This window comes from Equus przewalskii, chromosome 2 (assembly GCF_037783145.1).
Source record: "Equus przewalskii isolate Varuska chromosome 2, EquPr2, whole genome shotgun sequence".
In the NCBI taxonomy this organism is placed as follows: domain Eukaryota; kingdom Metazoa; phylum Chordata; class Mammalia; order Perissodactyla; family Equidae; genus Equus; species Equus przewalskii.
The window spans coordinates 107,027,428-107,051,433 of NC_091832.1; the positions used below are offsets into that span (position 1 = coordinate 107,027,428).

Genomic DNA, 24,006 nt, shown 5'->3' on the forward strand with positions numbered 1-24,006 from the left:
TCCCAGAGTGACTAAAGCTTGAGAGAGGAGAAAGCTGGGGAGATGTGAAGTGATAATCCACAGCCTCTTTTCTCTTGGGGAGGTGGTCAGACTTGTGCTGATTCTGGATGTGGGCAAGAGGCTGAAAATCTGACCTCGGCCCATGTAGAGGGTTAGTGTTGGAGCATGGAGAAACAGGTATCACTTTTGGCACTCCTGTGAAGTTGGAATGACAATATTGAATACCCAAAGGAACTCAAAAATATTGCTAACTCTTCCTCAAGACATTTGCAAGAATTATGAAGTGGCATGGTAGAATGCTATATAGTTAAGCCATACATTTCCAAGAGGCAAAATGTTCTGCAGTCTCACGTTGCTGCAGAGGACCATCAATGCACATCAGACTTTCAGTTGGAAGCACTGTAGGGCTGTGCTGTAGGAAGAGGCTCAACTGAGGCCGGCTGAAGCCTGCCAGCTGCAACCCAGCCTTGAATCAGCTCACTCCCAGATTGGTTTAAAGTGAACAGTTTCCCTCTGCCTTTCAGAGGTCAGGGTGAACCTATTCTGGAGAAATATATCTAGATTTTCTAAAATTTTTTAATATACAGTGTCCAGCACTTAATAAAAAATGACTAGATGCTAAGAGATAGGACCATATGACTAAAACCAAGAGAAAAGCTGGACAATGGAAACTAACGTAGGATGATGCTGATATTGATTGCAGTAGCAGGTGTGGACTTTAAAATAAACATGATTGAGATGTTCTAGCAAATGGAAGAGAAGATGAAACAGATGAAAAGATGGAGAATTTTACTAAAACATTGAGATGTATAAGTATCATGGACATCCTCGAAAAGAAAAATATAATAACTAAAATTGAGAACTAAGTGTTTGAATTAGATGTTAGAATTAGATGTTAGCAAAAGACAGGAGTAGTGAAAAGCGGAAAAGAAGTCAATGGAAAATATTGAAAATGAAGCACAGAGACTAAAACTAGATACGTGAGACAGTGAAAATATCTAATCTGTCTGTAAGGTTAGGATCTTTTAGTATTTGAAAAAGAGCGAGAAAATGAGGCAGAAGCAAATTTGATGAGCTACTGGCTGAGAATTTTCCAGAACTGTTAAAAAACTTTACCTGACAAATCGAAGAAACTCTGTGAGCCTCAAGCAACATCCATATAAAAAACCCAGCACCTAGGTATATCTTAGTAAATCTGTTGAAAATCAAGAAAATCTTAAAAACAGCCAGAAAAAAAATAAGCGACATTACCTTTAAGAAAACAACAGTAAAGACTGATAACTGACTTTTAAAGAGAAGGCAAAAAAGGTGTCAAATATAGTAGACAACTGAATAGTATATTTAAAGTGATAGGAAGTCGTTGCCAATCTAGAATTCTGTACCCAGTGGAAGTAGTGAAAAGTGAAGGTGTAGTTCTCTGAATCTCTCCATCTGTGACCATCCCTCTGTGGGACTGGTGCTGTGGACTTTCTCATAGCATTAACCCTGAACATAAGTCTTCCCTCACTCTTCCAAAGAGGAAACCAAGACCACTTCCAAATCCTAGCCAAAAGAAAAATTTGCTACTCTGGATTCACTGAAGGGGAGGAAAGAACAATAGGAAGCATTTAAATACATAGGTGTTAAGTACACAGATGTATGTGTTGAAATATGGACGTTACAAAAAAGCCAGTGAGGAAATTTTCAGAGTAGAACAAAAATGGCACAAACTCTTCAGTCTTTTCAAAAGAGGTCATAATTGGTCTCCCAATTCCCAAATTTAGAGGTGATGTTTGTTGACCATCTGCAAATGACTGCCCTCCTTGGGGATGCGCAAGAAGAGATGCTGAATTATTTTGTCGGAACTGAAGTGACAGAATTTGAAGATTTTAAATCCTATTACAGAATAGGTTTTTAGTTTGAGGAAAATTCTTACTTTAAAATAAAGTTCTTTCCAATACGTTTTATCTCAGTAAGAGTGGCGACTCATCTTCCAAGTTGACTGAAATCAGATGGGAATCTGGGAAGGACTTGATAAAATGTTCTGATCAGACATAAAATAAACGTGTCTTGAAGAAGTAGCATGAAAACTCTGAGCTTCTTTCTCTGGTTCATCAATGATTTGGATGCTGGTGCAGGTGAGTTAGGAGAGTATCATCAAAGATACTATTCGGCCAAATCTCATAAAGTACAATGCAGCTCCTTATGTGGATGATACAGAAGGAGAGGATGCCGATGTTCATAATGCTGAAGAAGACTTGGAAGATATTGATGGTGAAGAGGTTGAGGATAAAGGAGAAGAAGAAGATGGTGATGATGTGGAAGAAGGAGAAAGGTTGAAGAGGAAGATGACTAGTAGAATATGAATAGATTCCAACCTTCATTTTACTTTTTAAAATTTTATATCCTCTGGGAACAAGTTGCCTTCTCCTATTTTTTTTTCTTCCCTTTCCTGCTCAGCTGCCTTGTTCTATTGAGGTTTCTTTATTTTTTTTCTTCTCTTTATGATGGGATTCTCCACTTATTTTGTGGGAGACTATCTTGAGCAAAATACAATGGGAAAAAATCTCTACCCATTTCTGATCTATGTTCCTTTTTAGCCCTTCTTGTCTCAGAAATTGTGACTGTAGTGATGTGGAATTAACACGTCATTATCCACTCTGGGAAAATGAAAATTTTCTCCCTTTGCTCTGCTGAAAGTTGGAGGGTGTTTATTCTTCTTGTGCTTAAAATTCTTGATTTTTACTTCTTTCTCTAAAGGGCTTAGAAATTACACTGTGTCTATAGGTGAATGTGGACATTTAGCATTATCACCATGTACATGCAATTTGTTAAATAAAAAATCTAATAAAATGGAATTATATCAAATGAGGAAAGGATGGGTTTGAGATGTTAGGGCATTTTAGTGTTAGAAGGAGAGGAGAGAGAGAATGGGGCAGAAGGAAATTAAAAAGATGATCCATTAAGTGGATATTTTGACTACATGGCTTAATATGGCTTCTCCTTGGGCATGCCTAATTAAAGTTTAACGTGGTACCTTTAAAATAAAATTCTCTGCTAATGATGACTTGAGCTCTACCACTTGATGGAGAATCATCCAATATGTGTAAGATATTTTGGAATTGATATTCTTCATTGTTATTTTCTTCCTGTTCATTTTTATATTTTGTGTTTCTTTCATGGGAAAGGAAAGACAATACTCAGCTCTAAACTTTAAAAGTATATATAGATTTCTTTGTTGTAAATGTATATATAAGGGATTTGATGCTTTTCCCTTAGAACAGATAAATTTAAGACCTGTCAAATTTGATTTGCTTCGTAAGTAGTACTGTCAAAAAAATTAAAGGCAAATAGAGGTGTGTTCAGACAAGCAAAAACCAGCACACCTTCACCCAAAGAAATGATAAAGTGAAGGTAGCTCTTCTGGAAGAAGGAGGATGAATCCTGATGGAAATGCAGGACAGAGTGAAGAGCACCAAAGGGTAAATACGTGGGTGAGTAAGCGTAAATATCGATGGTACTAAACAGTTACAGTACTGTTTTGTGGGTTTAAAAATGCATGCAGTTTATATAATGTTAAGAACAATTTGAAAGGCAGGAGGAAGCAAATGGAATGAAAGAGTTCAAGGTTCTAGCATTATCAAGTAAATTTATCTAATAAAATTATCTAAAAGAATAGTAAAAGATTATTTTAACTAACAAAAGGAAAAATGTGATAATAAAAGAATTTTGTTAATGCACAAGGCAGGAAAGAAGTGAGGAAAAAGAAACAGCTGGGTCATATAGAAAGTATATATTAAGTTGGTAGCTGTCAATCCAACTAGATCACTAGTTATATTAAATTTAAGTGGACTAAGTACTTCAATTAAAAGACTATTATTAATGGGTTGGATCCCAAAACCAACCTGATGCCCCTTAACAGACAATTTTAAAATAGAAACACACAGAAAGCCTGAAGATAAAAGGATGGAAAAAGATAAATAAATACAAATGGAAAGAAATCAGTTGTAACCTTACTAGTATTTGACAAAGTAGACTTTAAGGAAGAAGCATTACTAACAAAAGAGGGTCAATACACCAGAAGATATATGTGTTCCAAATATGAAAGCAAAACTTGAAGCAGCAGTAGAAATAGACAAACACACAATGGAACACTTAAACACGCCTTTCCCAATTGCTGGTAGAAGAAGCAGGAAGATAAAACTGGAAAGGATAGGGGCCGGCCCCGTGGCCGAGTGGTTAAGTTCACGCACTCTGCTGCGGCGGCCCAGGGTTTGACCAGTTTGAATCCTGGGTGTGGACATGGCACTGCTCGTCAAGCCATGCTGAGGTGGCATCCCACATGCCACAACTAGAAGGGCCCACAACTAAAAATACACAACTATGTACCAGGGGGCTTTGGGGAGAAAAAGGAAAAATAAAATCTTTAAAAAAAAAAAACCAAAAAAACTGGAAAGGATAGATAATCTGATCAATATAATCAATATATCTGACCTAAATGACATTAGTGGATCACTGTACCCAATGACAGTTGATCAAACAATGCCCATGGAACACTTACCAAAATTAACCATATGCTGCATCATAAAGCACAAGTCAATAGATTTCAAAAGGTGCAATCTCATTAAAAATCCTAGCAAGATTTTTTTTTTTTTGGTGGAAACTGATTCTAAAATTTAGGTGAAAATCCAAAGGGCCATGAATTACCAAGGTGGCCTTGAAGGGAAAGAACAAAACTGGAGGACTTAGACTATTGGATAGCAAGGCTTATTATAAAGGAATTCTAACTTAATACTATAGTTTTGAGACAAGGGTGGACAAATAGACATTGTTTTTGACAAAGATGTCATTAATAATATGGTGGGGAAAGGATGATATTTTCAATAATAATGTTGGATCGAAATGATATCCTTATGGAAAAAAAATATTTTGGCCCCTAACTCACATCATAGATAAAAATTCAATTTCATATAATTGTAAATATAAACATGTCAGGTAAAAACAACCTTTACAAGAAAACATAGGAGAATACCTTCATAATCTTAAGGTAGGTGGAGGTTTCTTAAATAAGAAACACTGTAAAAGAAAAAATTGATTAATTGGAGAACTGTAAAATTGAGAACTGTTCATCAGAAGATACCATAAAGAGAATGAAAAAGCAAATGAAAGAGGGGGAGAAGATGTTTATAATGCATATGTCTGAAATGGGCAAGACGTTTGCACAGGCACTTCACAGAAGAAGATATCCAAATGGCCAATATACGTTAAAAGAAGATCAGCACCATTAGTTGTTTAGGAAACGCAAACCAAAAGCACAACAAGATGCCAAGATATGTTCACCAGAATGAGCAAAATTAAAAAGAGAGAGAATGTCAAATATTTGCAAGGATTATCTGGAACTCTCATACACTTATGCTGGGTTTTTTTAATTGGTACACTCACTTTGGAAAACCTTAGTGGTATGGACTAGAGTTGAATATATGCATATGATATGATGCAGCAATTCCATTAGACATGGTCTCAGTGGAAATGTGTTCATATATTTACTAAAAGACTCATACAAGAATTCTCATAGCAGCATGATGAGACGTTGTTCCAAACTGGAAGTAACCCAGATGTTCACCTACAAGTAAATGGACAAATGCATTGTGGTATATTCATGAGATGGAGTGTTATAAAGCTTTATGATAATGACTGTATTACAACTATGCTCCGTAACGTGGGCGAATCTCAAAAACATAACGTTCACTGAAAGAAGCTAGAGGCAGGAGTGCATACTGTATGATTCAGTTTATAGAAACTTCAGAAACAGGTAAAGCTAATCTATGAAATTATGCTTCAGGATTTGTGGTCACCTCGCTGTGAGGATAGTGAGTGGAAGTGGGGACCTGGGCGGACTTCTAGTGTGCTTGTTCTTGATCTGTGTGCTGGTAATATGGGTGTGTTTACTTTGTGAGAATTCACTGAGCTGTACACTTAAGTTTCTGCATTTTTTGGGATTGCTTTATACTTCAACAAAAAGTTTACTTTATAAAATAGAACAGAACAGTGGGGTAAAGTGCCTAGGCCATGAGTTTCTAGCTGGGCTGTCAGGTTGTGCTGAGACCTAAACAATGAGAGTGCAGCCATGTGAAGAAGACCTGGATGAAGAACTCGGAGAGTAGCAGAGACGGCAATGAATTTGGCCTGTTCACAGGACAGAAACAAAGCCAGTGAGGCTAGTGCTTAGTGGATGAGGTGCCAGTTGTAGGGCATAGGGCTAGAGAGGTGGTGATGGGTCAGATCATGAGGTTTATTCTAGCGGCAGAAGGAAGTCATTGAAGGGATTTAATCAGGAGAATGATGTGATGCTGTTTGTGCCTTGAGAAGAGCACTGTGTGGATAACAGGCTCTAGGGCGGCGAGAGTGCAGCAGGGACACAGGTAGGAGTCTAGCTGAGGAGTAGATTCTGTGGCGGCTTGGAACTGGGCCCCAGCAGTGGAGTTGGTGAGAAGTGGCTGGCTTCTGGGTGTATGTTGTTGGGGGTAACTAACACTGAGAGGGCTTGCTGATGGATTATTTGTTGAAAGGGAAGAGTCCAGAATGACTTTTAGTTGTTTGTCCTGAGCCATATGGGTGGAAGGTGGTGACATTGTGAGAGACAGGGCAGTTGGTGAGTGATGGTGAGGCGATGGGAGGATGGAGTGGACCACTACATTGTACACTTTTGAAGACGCACATTGTCGTAGTCACTTTTACTCCCCAGGTCTTAGCACAGTACCTAGAACATAAACATAATTGAATAAAAGTTCAGTTTCTTTAGTTAATATTTAATAAATCATTCATATTCTATAAATATTTTTATTGTGGTATTATCGACATATTGTTAGATTCAAGTGTACAATATAAGGATTTGATATTTGTGAAATGATCACAATAATCTAGTTAACATCCGATATTCTAAATACATTAAATAAATGTATAAATTATTTTTGCCAATGGCATTCTAGAAAACATGTAATTTAAAGGTTAGAGGAAAGGAACCTGCTGATTCCCTTACTACTTTACTGCCTTGCGTTTGCCCACTTTGTAGACATTTTTCTTTTCTTTGTCATGAAGATGGTGATTTGACCAAAGTATGGTTTTTAAAGGAGCCGATTGGTTCGATATTAAACTGGACATTTTGTTTAGATGTTTTTCTCTTTCTCTGCAGTTATTTTGTGATTACAGCTGTCCTGCTGTTTGGGAACTTGATTCAGCACTATGTTTCCAATGTGTTTTAGTTTTTGGAAAAAATGTTTTCAATTGTTTAGAATCTTTTGTTTTTCTTTATTGTTTATGGAAGTCATTTTAGGTGTTTGGAACAAAGAGGTCTCTTTACCAAATGTTTTTCTTTTGCAGACGATAGCATTTTGTTTTAGGTTCTGAATGGAACCACTTAGTGTAGACATTAGTGGAAAAATACCTCCTAGGAAGCCTTGTAGAATGCTGGGAATCCTAAAGCAATGTCATAGCACATTCCTCCTGACTCTAGTCCTCTAGTTAGGGGTAAAGCAAAGCGATCGACTGTTACGTGTCTTCTGGAAGTTCTACATTTGTTTTGTGGTTGTCAAAACGGCTCCTATCTGAGTATGTCAGCCAGCTTCTGGCCATTCACTCAACCTGAGGCATGATTAGAAGAATGCTGGGAATCCAGGCCCAGTGGTTTGATTAAAAAGAAAAAAAAAAACCCCAGTATCTGTATTGTTGGAATACTTCCCCCATATTTGTGGTTCTGATCACAACTTACAGCACCATAGGAATTTTATCAAATAGATGCATTTGGCTGCAAACAGCAGCAACTCCACCTCATTTAAATAATGAGGACATTATGTCAAATAAGGAAATTCAGTGGTCTAAGAGGCTTCAGGGATGGTTGATTAATTAGGTTAATATTACCCAAGTTCTTTCCATTTCTCTGCTTTGCTGACTGGATTAGTGGCTCAATCCTCAGGCTGGTGGCAGGTACCAGGTAGGTTTCAGACAAGGTAGTGTCTGTAAGAAGCAATGACACCTTTTCAAGAACCCTCTTCCTGTAGCAGATCTCCCCTGATATATCCCATATCCAGTTTTGAACTGGCGAAGGGCATGAGATTACTCTTACCCACACAGGCGGAACTGGAGCTGGGGTAGGTCAGCTTCTCCTTAGGCTGCAGAAGGGACGGTGGACGTCGGAACAAGTTTAGTGTTCTTTGAGGAAGGGTGATGGGCAGGGCGTGTACTCAGAGGCAGTGTCCCCCATGAGAGAATGACCACATTCATTGTTTGTTCATTCGGCAACTATGTCTTCAATGCTTACTCTGTCCCAGATGTTGTATTGGGTGCTGGGTTTACCCAGAGAGATAAAAAAAAAACCTGGCAGAGAAGGTACAGCTTAAGGTCTAGGAAGAGTCCAGTGTTTATATCTTCCATTCTTTTCCTGTTCTCTGCATGTTTTGATTGGGGAGCATGGAAAGCAGCCTTAACAAAAGTCTTTTTGGTTATTAGAGTCCTTAAATGAACAGTGCTTCTAGAGGTCGGAGTAAGTATTTCAAGGAGAGAGAAGGTGTAACTGAAGGGAGTTGCATATATTAACCAGGTTATTATGTTTTCAAAACATTTATTGTTCTTACACAAGTCACATACGACTACATGATGTAAAAAATTAGAGCAATGCGCATGAAGTTAATGTCCCACATTGTCTTTTTTCTGTGTATCTGATCTTGCAGAGCATTTAGTGACCATTTCCATGCATATTTAAGAGCAACAGGAGTGACATGAGTTTTTTATGCATATCTTATTTCAACATATGCAGCAGTAATACTGCATATTTAATATGTGGTCACCCAGGGAACCTTATCTTCTCACTAATAGTTTGCGCATAAATGTAGGAGGCATTTGTGAATTTTTGTGTAGCAGCTTTATTGAGATATAATTCACATGCCATCAAATCCACCATTTAAAATGTACAGTTCAGTAGTTCTCGGTAGGTTCATAGATTGTACATTCATCACCACTGATTTTAGAACATTTTCATATCACCTATTAGCAGTCATTTTTGAATATTTTGTGTACCCATCGATATCTTGTGAGACATTACATTTTAAAGAACGCTGTTTCTCTAAATAATTTTCTGAACACATTTAGGCCTTAATACCAAAAGTTCAGTTAACTCCTTAGGACTAGTTTCAGAGAAAATAATTCAGATCCTTAGAAAGATCTCTGAGCAATGAATATATGCATTTTTGAAGTAAAGCCTTTAGCAGTGCAGGGAATTTTAGAGGGGATTGGTATAAGTTTTGGTGTTTATTGCATAGATTAAAAATCATGAAATTGGAGGTAATCAGGTTTCCTCTGTTTTAGATTTCTAAGTGTATAATAGAAAAAGAAGACATTTAGCAAAATAAGAGAAAATCAACTTTAAGAAAGTGCTGTGCTAGGGAGATTAGCGTAACCGATCTTTATTAGCTTCTAACCATATGATAATTAATAATTCTATTTTCTTTGCATGGAGAGCTAAAAAAAATGAGGGCCAAGGGGGAAAATCTAAGTAACGTGCTTGCATTCAGATCTCTGCTAAAATAACACTTTGAAATAACCTTATTTTACTTTAAATGTGCAGAGCCCCGCTGTCCAGTATGCCAGCAGCTGGCTACAGGTGGCTCTGAGCACTTGACATCTGGCTCGTATGACTGAGGAACTGAATTTTTAATTTCATTTAATTTTAATTAATTAAAAAAAACTAAAGCTGTGTAAAATATTTTTCCATTATACACAGCTTGATTGTCTGGTGGGACTGCTTTTACTTGACCGTTGCCTCGTTGAGATACCATTGTGTTGTAGGTATATGTCAGGCATGGGCATTGTTTTTCATATTTTATAGAAACATGTCACTGATTTAATTGGTGTCAGTGGAGTAAATTCAAGTGATTTTCTGAAAATCCAATGATTCTTTTCTACACACTTGTATAACACTGTAATGTGTTTATTTGAATATTTTATGCAGATAGCATGAATTACTGCTACCTTTATAATTAGTAATTAAAAAGAAATACTTATTACACATGTATTTATATATATAGTGTTTTATGTGTACTTATATATATTGTCAGATGGTTATTTTAATTACTGTATCATTACATTAGCTTTTTAGTATAAAAATGCAGTATGGAAAAATGTTTAAGTATATAAAGTTTGCAAGTGATGGAGAATTGAGTGGAGATGTCAATGTGGATGTGAACATATTAAAAGCTGAGTAACTTTTTGGTTCTTGATTTAGTTATTGGAAAAATTTTAAGTATTTTGGAACAGCTTCGTTTGTGAATCTATTTTTTAAATTATAAATTTTATGAAATCCATATCTAAATGAGATTATTTCTGATTAAAATTTAGCATCTGAATTGAGGTATGCTCTAAGTGTAAAATATACCCGGATTTCAAAGAGTTTGAATGAAAAAGGAGAATGTAAAATATCTCATTAGTAATTTTTGTATTGATTACATGTTGGAAATGATAATATTGTGAATATATTGGGTTAAATAGGATATATAGTGTTACAGTTAATTTAATGTTTCTTTTTTCCTATTTAATGTGACTACTATTCAAATTGCATCTGTGGGTTAGAGTATATGTCTATTGGATAGTGCTGGCGTAGACGGTGTCAGGAGTAGCCCGAGCTCCTCCTGGGGACTTTGCTCATGGCAGAGTTGGATAGTAGCATAGATCAAATTTGTGGAGAAAGCAAACTTTAACATTTTAATTTGTGTATCTTTTATTTCATTGTTGTGACATACATTTGGCACTTGATCTTAGCTTCAGCTTATTTCCTTTTCTGTTTCGTGTGTGTTTTTAAATTAATAGACTTTAGTTTTTAGAGCAGTTTTAGGTTTACAGAAAAATTGAAGGGACTGTACAGAGTTCCCGTGTATTCTCGCGCATACAGTTTCCTCTGTTATTAACATCTTGGAGTAGTGTGGTACATTTGTTACTTGATGAGCCAATATTGATATATTATTATTGAGGTCCATAGTTTACATTAGCCCTATTTGTATTGTCCAGTTCTGTGTGTTCTGACAGGTGTGTAACAACATGCATCCACTGTTACGGTATCATACAGAATAGCTTCACTGACCTGCGAATCCTCTGTGCTCTTCCTCTTCCTGCCTTCCTCCTCCCAGTCCAGATCTTTTTACTATCTTTATTATCTCCAGAGTTTTGCCTTTTCCAGAATGTCATATAGTTGGAATCATATCGTATGTAGCCTTTCCATACTGGCTTCCTTCACTTAATTATGTACATTTGAGCTTCCTTCATGTCTTTTTGTGACTTGTTAGTTCATTTATTTTTATTGCTGAATAATATTGCATTGTATGGATGTGCCACAGTTTGCTTCTCCATTCACGTATTGGAAGACATCCTGGTTGTTTCCAAATTTTGTCAATCATGAGTAAAGCTGCTGTAAACATTTGTGTGCAGGTTTCTGTGCAGACATAAATTTTTATCTCATTTGAGTAAAAACCAAGTAGTGTGATTCCTGGATTGTATGATAAGAATATGTTTAGTTTTGTTAAAAACCGCCAAACTGGGCTGGCCCCAGGGCCGAGTGCTGCACTTTGGCAGCCCAGGTTCGCAGGTTCAGATCCTGCTCACTCATAAGCCATGCTGTGGAGTCATCCCACCAACAAAGTAGGGGAGGATTGGCACAGATGTTAGCTCAGGGCTAATCTTCCTCAAGCCAAAAAAACAAATGAGGATTGGCAACAGATATTAGCTTGGGGTGAATCTTCCTTGCACACACCAAAACAAAACAAAACAAAACTGCCAAACTTGTCTTCCAAAGCGACTGTACCATCTTCTCTTCCCACCAACAATGAATGAGAGTTCCTGTTGCTCCACATCCTCCCAGCATTTGATGTTGTCTGAATTTTGGAGTTTGCTCATTCTATTAAGTGTGTAGTTGTATCTCACTGTTGTCTTAATTTGCAATTCTCTAATGACTTATGATGTTGCATGTTTTTTCACATGTGCTTATTTGCCATCTCTGTGTCTTTGGTGAGCTGTCTCTTGAATCTGTTGCTCATTTTGTTTTCTTATTGTTGAGTTTTAAGAATTCTTTTTTCCCCAGTTTTACTTCAGTATAATTGACATACAGCACTGTGTAGGTTTAAGGTGTACAGCATAATGGTTTGACTAACTTATATTGTGAAATGATTACTGCAATAAGTTTAGTTAACACCCATTGTCTCATGTACCTATAATAAAAAGAAAATACAGAAAAAAGGAAAAGAAATTTTTTCTTTGTTATGAGAACTCTTAGGATTTATTCTCTTAACTTTCCTTTACGTGAGACGGCAGTGTTAGCTGTAGTCATCACGTTGTACGTTACGTCCTCTGTACTTATTATAACTGAAAATTGTACATTTTGACCACCTTGCTCCAATTCCTCCACCTGCCCATTTTGTTTTCTTCTTGTTGAGTTTTAAGAATTCTTTGTATCTTTTAGATCCCAGCAGAGATTTTCTTCCAGTCTGTGGCTTGTCTTTTCATTCTCTTCCTAGTATCTTTTTTTAGAGAAGTTTTTAATTTTAATGAAGTCTGAATTACCTGTTTTTCCTTTCATGGATCAGTACTTTTGGTATTGTGTCTGAAAAAGCCATCACCAAACCTAAGACCCATCTAGCTTTTCTCGTCCGTTATCTTCTAGGAGTTTTATAAAAGTTTTACATTTTACATTTAGGTCTGTAATTCATTTTGAAAATCTAATTTTTCGCAAGTTGTAAGGTCTGTGTCTAGCTTATTTTTTGCATGTATGTGTCCACTTATTCCAGCACCATTTGTTGAAAAGATTGTCCTTTCTCCATTGAATCACTTTTGCTCTTTGGTTAATCAGCTTATTTTTTTAATGAAAGTTCTTGCAGATTGCTTTTTAATCAAGAGGTGACTTCAAAGAGTTCGTTTCTTAGGGAGTTATAGGTGTAGTAAAGCACAGAAATGAAGGTCTGTAGAAGTTAGTTGCTCAAAAATTGTATTATTCTCTCTGGAATTTTTAGTTACCATTATGGACACGTATTATTTATTTATTAGAGATTTCAAATATTTGAGTGACTTCGCTGACATCCAATCTTAAAACAAGGTGGTCAGTTTTTTTTTTAAATATTCAAAAACTAGTTCTTTATTTTGTTCTCCTTTTGTCTTTGTCATGTGACCAGAGATTCTTACATACCACATTTTATGATATCCTGGGCGGTAAACATGAAGTTGGTCTAAAGACAAGGTCATTTTAATTGAAATCATTCTTCAAACAGCCTAGAGTTAAAAATTGGTACCAGGCATGGAAAAGCAACCGAATTGTGGGATTGGAAAGTTATCCCGGGAACAGAATGTGATTATCATAGTACTGGCCACCTAATGACTGCCAGGCTAAACAAATGTTACCTTGATCATTTCACTGGCAATTCCAACTTGAGTGATGCGGTCCCTGGTCAGAAATACGGGGGTTTGAAGAGGAAACTATTTGCTACCTGTAAAGGTCACTTGTGTTTCAGGAACAAAGTTTTCTTTTTATTCGATGCCATAAAAATATAGCTGAACTCACCTCATGGTCTTTTGCTTGTTAAGCTTATGATTCTGAACTCTGACTTGTTGAACCTACCTTGTCTCAAAGTTAGCATTGGGGTCATTTTCAGCAAGCTAATCTTTATGCTTCTTGTGGAAAAAAAAAAAAAGGTTTTTTTTCCCCCCATTTATTGTAAATTATATGTGGTATTTCTCAGATGAATTTTTTCTGGATAGGTCTTGATGACTCTGGACTATTTTGAGTTTTGCAAGAGAATGTTGTGTAAGAGTTTGTTTTGCTTTGTTTTTCAGGATTCTTCTGAATTTGACTGATCCCACATGGCACTGTAAATTTCTGTCTGTATTTTACTAAAGTTACATAAAGCAGAATACATCGTAGTTCCTAGAGTAATAGAGAATGAGGTGGTTTTTATTTTTCTAAAATTTTGCATGCATTCCTTCCTGTCCTGGGGAGTCCAGAGACTTGTAGTAAATAGAGTGTTTGGATTTTTCATCAAATGTATCTCCGATAAGTGAAGCTTATAAAATTTTAATCTTATCCTGGAATATACATCAGACTTGGAATTTATTTCATGGTCTTAAGTGTTTTGAACTTTTTTACTCTGTGTGGTCTTTATGTTTTTAGACCTTGTTTGTTTTTAGCTATTTGGCTCTACAGTCAGTCCTGCTATCACGTGATATGTGTGTTCCTAAAAATCAGTCTGCCTGCAGAATTGCTCAATAAGAATCATGGCATTAGGGACAGGATATACAAAAACTTTGTCAGTGACACATAAAATAAAAGATAGGAGTCTAATAAAAATGGTAGCACAGTTTTACACCTGTTAAATGGTTAAGAAATAGGTAACTATTGCAATAAATGTCAGTTTACCTTTAAAAGGGCCTGAAGTTTGGTGTGGCAGTGTACACTCAGAAGGGCTGCAGCTTGTGAGTTCTTATGAAATGGTGGAAGGAGGGTTATCTGAAATTAGATGGAAGGTTGTAACACCTGAAGTGGGTGTGTGTGTCTCATAACGTGGTGAACTGAGGAGGGTAGTGTATATTTGAGGTGGGTGTGTTTTGTGTATTTCTGTGTGGCTCAGTTCAACTGGGTGTAGTTTTCTTTATTCACCTAGTGTTTCTGGGAGACAAAATTGTGCATAGCAAATGCAAAATTTGTGTTATGCTCAAATTGTTTCCTACTATGTTAGTCAAGTTGTGTCATTGAACTTTTCAAAATAAACATTATAGCAGATCAAATTGTATACAATTTTGAAATATTGATGGTTTTATAACTTTATAAAATAGTATTTTAGAAACAACTTGGCTTAAATTACTTATCCAGACCAACATGGTAACTACCCTTTCAAGCAGCTATTCTCTGCAAAAGGAAATATCTGGAAGCATTTTATTTAAGGAGTAGCTACCAAAATACTTACCCATCTGTGTTTTTCCCCTTGTCTACACTGCTTTTTACTGATTTTGTCAGTAACTGCATTGCTTTGTCCGCATTATACTTTCCTCTTGCCCTTAGATTAATTGTATTCCCACCATTTTCTTTGAGTTCTGACTTTGGCTCTGTCTATCTATACTGCCAGTTTCCTCATAGACACTTCGGTGATTTCCCATTCTAGCTTGACCTGGCCCCCCCGGAATCCATAGTCATAGGCAGCCTTCCCCAGCTGCTCTGCCTCCTGGGCACAAGTGAACTGCTGGTTTCAGGGTTGCCCTATGAGGTATTTAAAGTGCTGTGCCGGGCTGACACTGGCTTAGGAAGAAACCCCTACCCTATGTTCCATTGGACACCTGGAGAAGACTGGGGCTCCTGGCCCCTTTGCAGTCTCAGAGTCACTCTCAGCACAGCGTTCTAGGCGGCCACCACTGATCAGTTGGAGTTCGCATGCACATTGAAACCTTTTTCCTATCTTTGTTTAAATCTGTTTTCTGTGTTTGTGTGGTGTAAGCCTTGGCTTCCAGGGTGGCCTGAGCCAGGGCCCTGGCTGGGCTCACAGGTAGATGCAGAAGATTGGCCACATGCCTTAGGTCACCAAATTTGGCCAGCAGTCCACTTGAGATATCCCGGTCAGTTCATTGGGAGGGTCAGTCCACTCCCTCTTGACATTATCATAGGCAGAGGACACTGTCCATCCCTGCCTCATAGAGAAGGGAGCTCGTCCGTAGCTCAGTGGGGACCTGCTGCCTGAAAGCTAGGCAGGTGAGTATGTAGCCTGACCACAGGCCATGTAGAGCAGGAGCCATCTCCTACCTCCTCCCTACAAGGCACTGCCGTTGTCTATGAGTGTACACATTTCCTGTCCAGGCCAGGGGCTCATATGCATCAGAAAGACATAGACATCTGCTGCCAGGGTGCAGCTTCCTCGGGATACCTACAGTGCTTCAGCAGTGGGCAAGAAAAAGAAAGTATTTGTTTTTTTTGCATTGGCTAGAATTTTCTGAACAGGGTTAAATAATACTGGTAATAATAAGCAATCTTGTCTTACTCCTGATTTTAATGTCAGTGTTTATGCATTTCACCATTAAGTATATTGGCTTTGATTTAAATTGGCTATTGTTTTTATATTAAAATAATATCTTTTATTCTTGGCGAACCTAAGGCTTTCTGTTAGGAATGTAGTAGGAAGTGAAACCAGTCGAATGGATTTAACTCAGATGATATTTCATTTGCTTTAATCTTCTCTTGTGACTCTGAAGCAGAAATCTCATTTTAAATTACACATATTTAATCTCTTTCATCTAATAAGTAAAGACAAAAAGAAAAAAGATCCCATTTTGAATTCTACATATTTATCTCCAGTTCGTCTAGTAACTAGGGACAGAAAGAAAAGAATACATTTCACTTTCCCTGCTTCCTCCTCCCACTTTCCAGGCTTTGTTGATCTGAGGTTAAAGTCCTTTATTATGGACTTCACACATTAAATCTTCTGTTTCATTAGTAGAATTTTTTACTGTTGGATTTTTGAGTTCCTGATTTTGATTACTTGGTCAGTTGATTGGGAAAATCTTCATTAATGAAAATAATCCTAAATCTGGATAAACATTTTATAAAGTATACATAATAGCCCAAGATGCATGAAGGAGGAGCTAATAAAAAAGTCCCTATTTAAATTGGTTCATAACTCCTGTCCCAGAAAAACTATATACTTGGGCAATGAAAAACAAAATAGCTGTTCCTGCAGAAACTTTGTATTAATTTTCAATTATGGAGAATAGGGCAAATGAAGTCCCTAGTGGGGAAAAGGTAGATTTTTGAGCTTATCAAATTCTTCAACTACAAAATTTTGGAATGAAATGCCAGAGACATTATTTGGGAGTAGTTAGGAAAGTGGCAAACACTAGAAGCCAGTAGGGTGTAACAGAGTCTGAATTAGGTCAGACAAGGTTTTTAATGGTTGTATAAGTCCTAGAGAGTCCCATGGACATAATGGCTTTGATTTGAGTAAAACGTTTGACGTGGCTGTTATGGTAACTTTGCGCATAAGATGGAGAAATGTGGGCGGGTGATACTGCAGTCAGAATGATTGACAGATGGTTGACCACTGATGGCCAGAGTGTTGTTGAGTTTTAATTAAAAAGTAAGCTCTGTCTTGGCCCTTCCTGCTCCATGTTTTTATCAAAATCTCATGGAAATTAAGTACATACTCAGTTGAGTCCAAGGTATGTATGAGCTGGGGTGAGAGTAGGGGATAGATAATGGTTTTTTTCATTTTTTTATTGTGATAAAAAACAGATAACATAAAATTTACCACTTTAACCTTTTTCAAAAGTGTATGGTTCAGTAGTAAGTGTATTCACATTGTTTTGAAACCGGTCTCCAGAACTTTTTTGTCTTGAAAATCTGAAACTCTACACTCATTAAAAAGCAACTCTCTTTTCCTCCCCCCACCCCAGCCCCTAGAAACCACCATTCTACTTTTTGTTTCTGTGGATTTAGCTACTTTAGAGACCTCATGTAAGTGGCATCATACAGGGTTTGTCTTTTACTGAATGGCTTATTTCACTTAATGTTTGCATAATGTTTTCAAGATTCATCCATCTTATAGCATGTGAAAGGATTTCCTTCCTTTTAAAGGCCAAATATTATTCCCTTGTTTGTAAAGACCGCATTTGTTTATCAATTCATCTGGTGATGGACATTTGGATTGCTTCCACCTCTTGGTTATTGTGAATAGTGTTGCTATGAACGTGGATGTGCAAATATCTCTTTGAGAGCTTGCTTTCAATTATTTTGGGTGTATACCTAGAAGTGAGATTACTGGGTCTATTTGTTAATTTTTTGAAGAACCTCCATTCTGTTTTCCATAATGGTTGCTCCATTTTACATTCCCACCAACAGTGCACAACGGGTTCCAATTTCTCCACATCCTCGCCAACACTTGTTATTTTCTTTTTTTTTTTGATAGTAGCCCTCATGACGAGTGTGAGGGATAGATAATATTTTAAGATATATAATCAGTATTTAAAAATTGTTAGTAAATACAGTGACCGACCAAATGCTTATATGACAGAATTAAGCATGGATAAATGTAATGTCAATTTTCGAAGCTTAAGATGGGGGATATCAGACTTGATTTTGACTTATTTACAAATGTCTTAAGAGTGTACTTGATTTATATGGACATTTTCTTTCGCAGTATTACTTGGTGGCTAGATCAAAAACCCAGCCTTCAATAAAAGCAGTAGAATGTTGAGATCAGTGGAGAGAATAGTTCTGTTGTTCTGCGTACTGGTCAGACCATATCAGGAGAGTCCTGTCAAGTTCTGGGTGTTAGATGTGGATCTGGAAATTGGTAAACAGCTGCCATTGGACAGAGAGCAGCCATACTCAGAAAGGGTCTGGGAACTGACCTGTTAATCAATCAGTTGAGGGAACTCTTAACCCGAAGAAGAACTGGAGCTGGGGCTCTTAACCTGAAGAAGAGCAGACGCAGAATCGGATCGTCGTCTTCACACGATTTAGAGTGCTGTCATGTGGAAGAGTGAAGGCTTAGCTTTCCTGTTTGAGGACAGAACTCCAAAACAAAACAAAACAAAACATTATGTGGAACTAGGGAGAAGCCTGTTTCTAATCAGCGTGAGAAAAACCTTGCTGGCGGTCAGAAGGCTGGAGAGTTCCTGTTGTGGGGAGTGTTTGCGCTGCGCTGGATGGAGGTAGGAGTTTTGCTGTAAAGGATATTTCTCTAGTAGATGGCAGCCTGGCAGGATGGATCTGTCAAAACTGTTCTGTGCTTTCTTCAGTGCACAAGAGAGTGTGAGAAGCTAGACGAAACCAGTTCGCTACACAAAAAGCCTAAAATATAGGAGTGTCCGTTTTTGCCTGCCCAGGCTCAGCTCTACCTAGACTGAGTGAATCAGTCTCCCCTTAGGAAGAGTCTGGAACTCCGGCTGTCCTGACTGCTGAGAATCCACTCGAGGGCAGTGAAGAGTTACATTCTATTTCCAGAGTGCCACCAAGTGTCATACGGAGCCCAAGATCTGACCCACTGCTGACCTCTCTACCCTTGTTCTCAATGTTTCCTGCTTCAGACTTAACTCTTTTATAGTACATTTCATTCCCCCCACATGTGTCCCTTTGCTCCTGCTAGTTCCTTTCCTTGGACTGTCCCCTCCCTTGTCACCCATTTGTTCCTGCCTAACTGACTCAGGGGTCGCTCCTCACTGCTCTCTGAATACCTGAGACAAGTGCTCTTACTGCATTTTCTGAATGTCAGGGTCCCAGCTCACTGGACTGTGAGCTCAGTCACAGTGACTGAATGTTGTTGATCTTTGATGTCTTAGTGCAAATGTTGACCTTAAACAAATAGCCAGCCAGTTTTCTCCAGCAAAAACGGGTTTATTCAGGGTGAGCAAAGACCTGCAGTTCAGGGTCTGCAGCCACGTCAGGCCGCATGCAAGTCCCTGCAACAAGGGGAGGAGAAACTCAGAGGGGAAGAGGAAGTCGGGATGGCTATTGTAAACAGGCGTAGGGCTTTGCATTGGCTGAGGTGTGACAGTCTCTCATTGGCTGAGCTTCTTGCTGGTCAAGAGGAGGAAGACTTTCTTCCTGTTGGGCTCTGCAATCATCGTGGGGCACAAGAGCTGCCCCTTTTTGGCCTCCGAACTCCAATTTAATGAGAGTTCTGTTTATTAATTTCCACACAAACGAAATATGTTGATTGAATGAAATGAAAAAGTGATGGAGTCTTTGTGTGCCCCAGGGCCTTGCATAATGCTTGACACGTTGTAGTTGCTCATGACTTTTGGAATAGTAGAAGAGTTGAATATATGTCCTTCTCTATTTTAGGTCATAACATCATCATATGGTTTTAGAAATCTTAATCTGGTTTGGATGTGCAGGCTGACCTCAAAGTGGGGGCTGCCAGGCCCTGCTTCTCTCCTCCTCCTCCCTTCAGTTTCTTCCCCTCTCACCTTCTCCTCCTGTTCCTCATTTCTGCTCCTTTTTCCCCCATCCTCCCCCCTCCTTCCAACCCTCCCCCCACCAACCTCCCTTTAAACTGTGGATCTCCTTGCACAATGTTCTCATGCACCGTTTGGCAGGCTTTTTTTAATTCTGTAGTTCCTGCACCGGCCAACTGAGCCTGAGCATTTCCCAAGACCTCAGATGCAGAGATCCTAACAGAAATTCCAGATCACTTGTGTGTTGACATGAGGGTTGTTTTTTCAATATGGCAAATGAGGTTCAAACATACCTTGTTCCATTTCTACACGTTTGTCTTTTTATTTACTTGCCTTGCTAGTTTTTTTGCATCTGTGCCAGTCTCCTGATGCCAACCTTCTGTTGATTCTTTCATGTTGTAGCAGCACAGGCTGTGTTTGTATTCAGGGTAGTTTGCATTTTTATGTTTGCCAAGACCTTTTGCTGTTATTATGTAGTAAATTAAATGTGAGAATAACAACAGGCGGGCTAGAAGTCTCTTTATGAGCAGCTTGATTTATTTTATCTGAGTATATAAGCTGTTGTGTGGTTACTTAGTGTTTGATCCGTTTTAGTAACAAATTGTAGCTCTAATTTATTTTTGATATAAAAAGTGGATTCAATGAGTGTTTTCTAAAGTTAGGTGTGGCATTTCCTACAAGTCAAAAACACTAGCACGCGTGTAAATTCTTTGCATCCAGTGGAGACTCTGCAAACGCTGCTGAAAGTTTCCATAAAATTCTCCCTGAGGAATACCATGTTTTCTTTTTATATAAAGAAGATTGATGTTCATGGACTTGAATAAATTCCATTTAATGATTTGGCCTATAATTTCCTTACTGTATGATAAATCACTACTCTCAAAGTACTTTGTTCTTTGAAGAATTTTTAGGACGGCTTAGTTAATTAATGTTTTGATGTGCCTATTTGTTACTTTTTAACTTTTGACCAGTGAATCACGTTTGTAAAAAATCTTTCCTTCCATCAGGCCCTAGAGATCAATTGAAACACGTACATGTTCTTTTGTCCGCAGTTAAGATGGTAATTTTGTGTTTTACAAATCTCAGACATTTCAAAACCCGAAGGAGGGCTGTGTTGACAGTTCCCCAGGACTTGCATGTTGTCTCCAAGTTGCGTATTAATAAGTAGATTGCAGGTGACCCCAAGACGAATATATTCTTCTGTATGGACGAGACTGTGGGTCTTATTATTAGAGCCCTGTTTTTATTGATGGGCTTTACTTCCAGGTCAAAAGTCTGTGGGAGTAATTCTCTACCGAGAAAATCTGTCGTCTTAGGGGTCGTAGTGCCAGCCGCCCTTTTACAGAGTGCCTACTGTCCGGCAGCCTTGTCTAGATTTAGCATGTGAAAGATCTCTGTTGCCAGGTAAATTAGCATGCTTTTCTTTAATTCTGTGGCAGTGCACTTTCCCGTGGTACTATTGCCAGAGCACCTGTCATCATTCTAATAAATTTATCTCTCCCCTTGGAGAAAAAGGACTCTAATGGGTTGTCTGATTACTCATTTTAAGCTCTAGTCCGTAGACCTTTACCTGGAAATCTGAAATCCAAAAAAGCTCTGAAAACCAAACATCTTTTCTTAAGAACTTTAGCAGCAAAACCTGACTTGAACTTACGTAAGGCTGTTTGTAGCCTTTTGTTTTTATCCTACTTAGCATGACTGTTCACACTTTTATTTGGAGAAACATGAATGTGTTTGATTATGGGATGGTGTTCCAAATCCTGTAGAAAATATTATGTAAGCACTGTAAATGCACCATATTACCTTTCTAAAATAAAGTTTTTAAAAATCAGCTTTCTGGGGGCCGGCCCAGTAGCATAGTGGTTAAGTTTGAGCACTCTGCTTTGGCGGCCTGGGGCTCGGGGGTTCGGATCCTGGGCACAGATGTAGCACATCTCATCAAGCCATGCTGTGGTGGCATCCCGCATAAAATAGAGGAAGATTGGCACAGACGTTATCTCAGTGACAATCTTCCTCATGCAAAAAGAGGAAGATTGGCAACAGGTGTTAGCTCAGGGCCACCACTGCCCCTCCCCGCCCCCAAAATCAGCTTTCCAAAACATCTGGTTAAAGAATTGTGATGTTGTATAGGACATTTCCAGCGCTTGCTTAGGTGAGAGCCCAAGAACTGTGGATATTTCCGTAGTAGAGAACTATGAAAGGTAAATATAACAGGGCAGCAATCTCTGAGTAAAGCAGTAGATTTTATGGTTAGTGAGGGATGCTTTGTTATGAAAGAAAATTGTTATGTATGTTCATGAGACAGAACATAATAATACCCACATGTATACATTGTTCTGTCTTGCAGGAGTTCATTGCATGCAACTTTCCAGTCTTGTTTCCATTTCGGCCAGTGAACACATTTGGAAGGTGAAGTCATGAGTCCAGTGAGCTGGTCATTCGAGTTTAGTATTAGAGTTTTTGTATGCGCACAGGACAAGTTTTTCTCACTTTTATGCTAACTGCTGCCAGTGAAATGAGATATCTGACAAAGAAGGTGTTTTTGTCACTTTGTATGTTTAGATGACTTATCTTGAAAGGTAATTTCTTGCAAAATTAAAACCACTCCCTTGGGGAAAGCCCTAGATTTGTGAGCACACTTTTAAAAACTTAAACCAATGTTACATAATACCTTTTGAGCATCAGTTTCCCTGACTTCTCTTGAGTATATTCTACATCTGTGGGTTTTTTTGTTTTTGTTTTTTTTTTGGTGAAGAAGATTGGCTCTGAGCGAACATCTATGTCAGTCTTCCTCTGTTTTGTATATGGCATGCTGCCACAGCGTGGCTTGATGAGTGGTGTGTAGGTCTGCTCCTGGGATCTGAACCCATGAACCCCAGGCCGCTGAAGTAGTGTGTGTGAACTTAACCACTATGCCACCGGGCTGGCCCCTAAATCTGTATTTTTAATGGTTTATTATGTCTTTATGAGGTGAAGAAATAATAGAAAAATGTTTCTGGTCACTAGTTCCCTTATGTGTTAAATTCTTGATACAAGTTTGATATCTCTGTACACTAGTGAAAGATACTCAGGCGGCTGTATAATAACTGTGAAAAAACATAATTTAACGTTTAAGATTTGGAGAAAACTGATGAAATGGGAAATGTAGAAACATACACATATATACTTTAATTTTATAAGAGGAGCTGATTATCTCTTAACCCAAGAATTAGCATTAAAATTTAGAAAGAATACATTGTAGGTCCATTCCGTATTCTTTTCCTCCCCTTTCTTCATTTAATATAAGACTAAGTTCCTTACATTTAAACATACGTTTACATAATATTTAAAGGCATTTGTGTTCTTTTTGCATAATTGACATGATTTGTAGATTATAAATCATCATTTATCATCTCATCTAAAGTGAAAGAAACAAGAAAATGAGGACGTCCCTTGGTCCTCCAGCTTCAAGGAACTGGAATTTGGCCAACAACCGGAATGAGCCTGGAGGCAGATTCCTACAAAGAGCCATCTGCAAAAACCCTGAGCAGAGCACTGCTGCCTTCTGCCCTTGGAACTGGAGACAAGGAGTGGGGATTGTCCGCTCTTCTGTCGGTGGTAATCGTGCAGCAGTAGAAAACCCATAGAGATTTTTGTACCAGAAGTGTGTGTTAGTTTTTTGTTGTTGCCTATAACAAATTACCACAAACTTAGTGGCTTAAAACAACACCCTTGTTAAAAAACAAGATAAAAATCTTAGAGTTCTGTAGGTGGGAAGTACAGGCGCCTTCTCTGCTGAAGGGTCTTCTGAGGCCCCTCAGGGGTTGGCGAGGCTGGGTTCTTACCTGGAGGCCTCGAGGGTAGGAGCTCATTCAGACTGCTGGGAGAATCCAGTTCCTTTAGGTTGTGGGATGAGGTTCTTGCTCGCTTGCTGGCTGTTGGCCAGAGACTGCTTGTAGGCCCTGGATCTCTCAGGGGCCACTCTCCGGCCGGCTTGTGGTCCGTCCATCTCGGCAGGGAGACTCTCCTTCATGTCAAATCTCTTACATGTTCCTAGCTCTCTGACTTCTCTGCTCACCAGCC

General features: G+C 38.3%; 1 protein-coding gene and 1 pseudogene across 7 annotated transcripts in view; both read left to right on the plus strand.

Moving 5' to 3' along the window:
- Positions 1 to 24,006, plus strand: part of PRDM5 (PR/SET domain 5) — a 186,687-nt gene that overhangs the window by 26,498 nt on the left and 136,183 nt on the right. The gene's annotated exons all lie outside the window — the stretch shown is intronic.
- LOC103546304 (protein SET-like) lies at positions 1,536 to 2,454 on the plus strand (annotated as a pseudogene).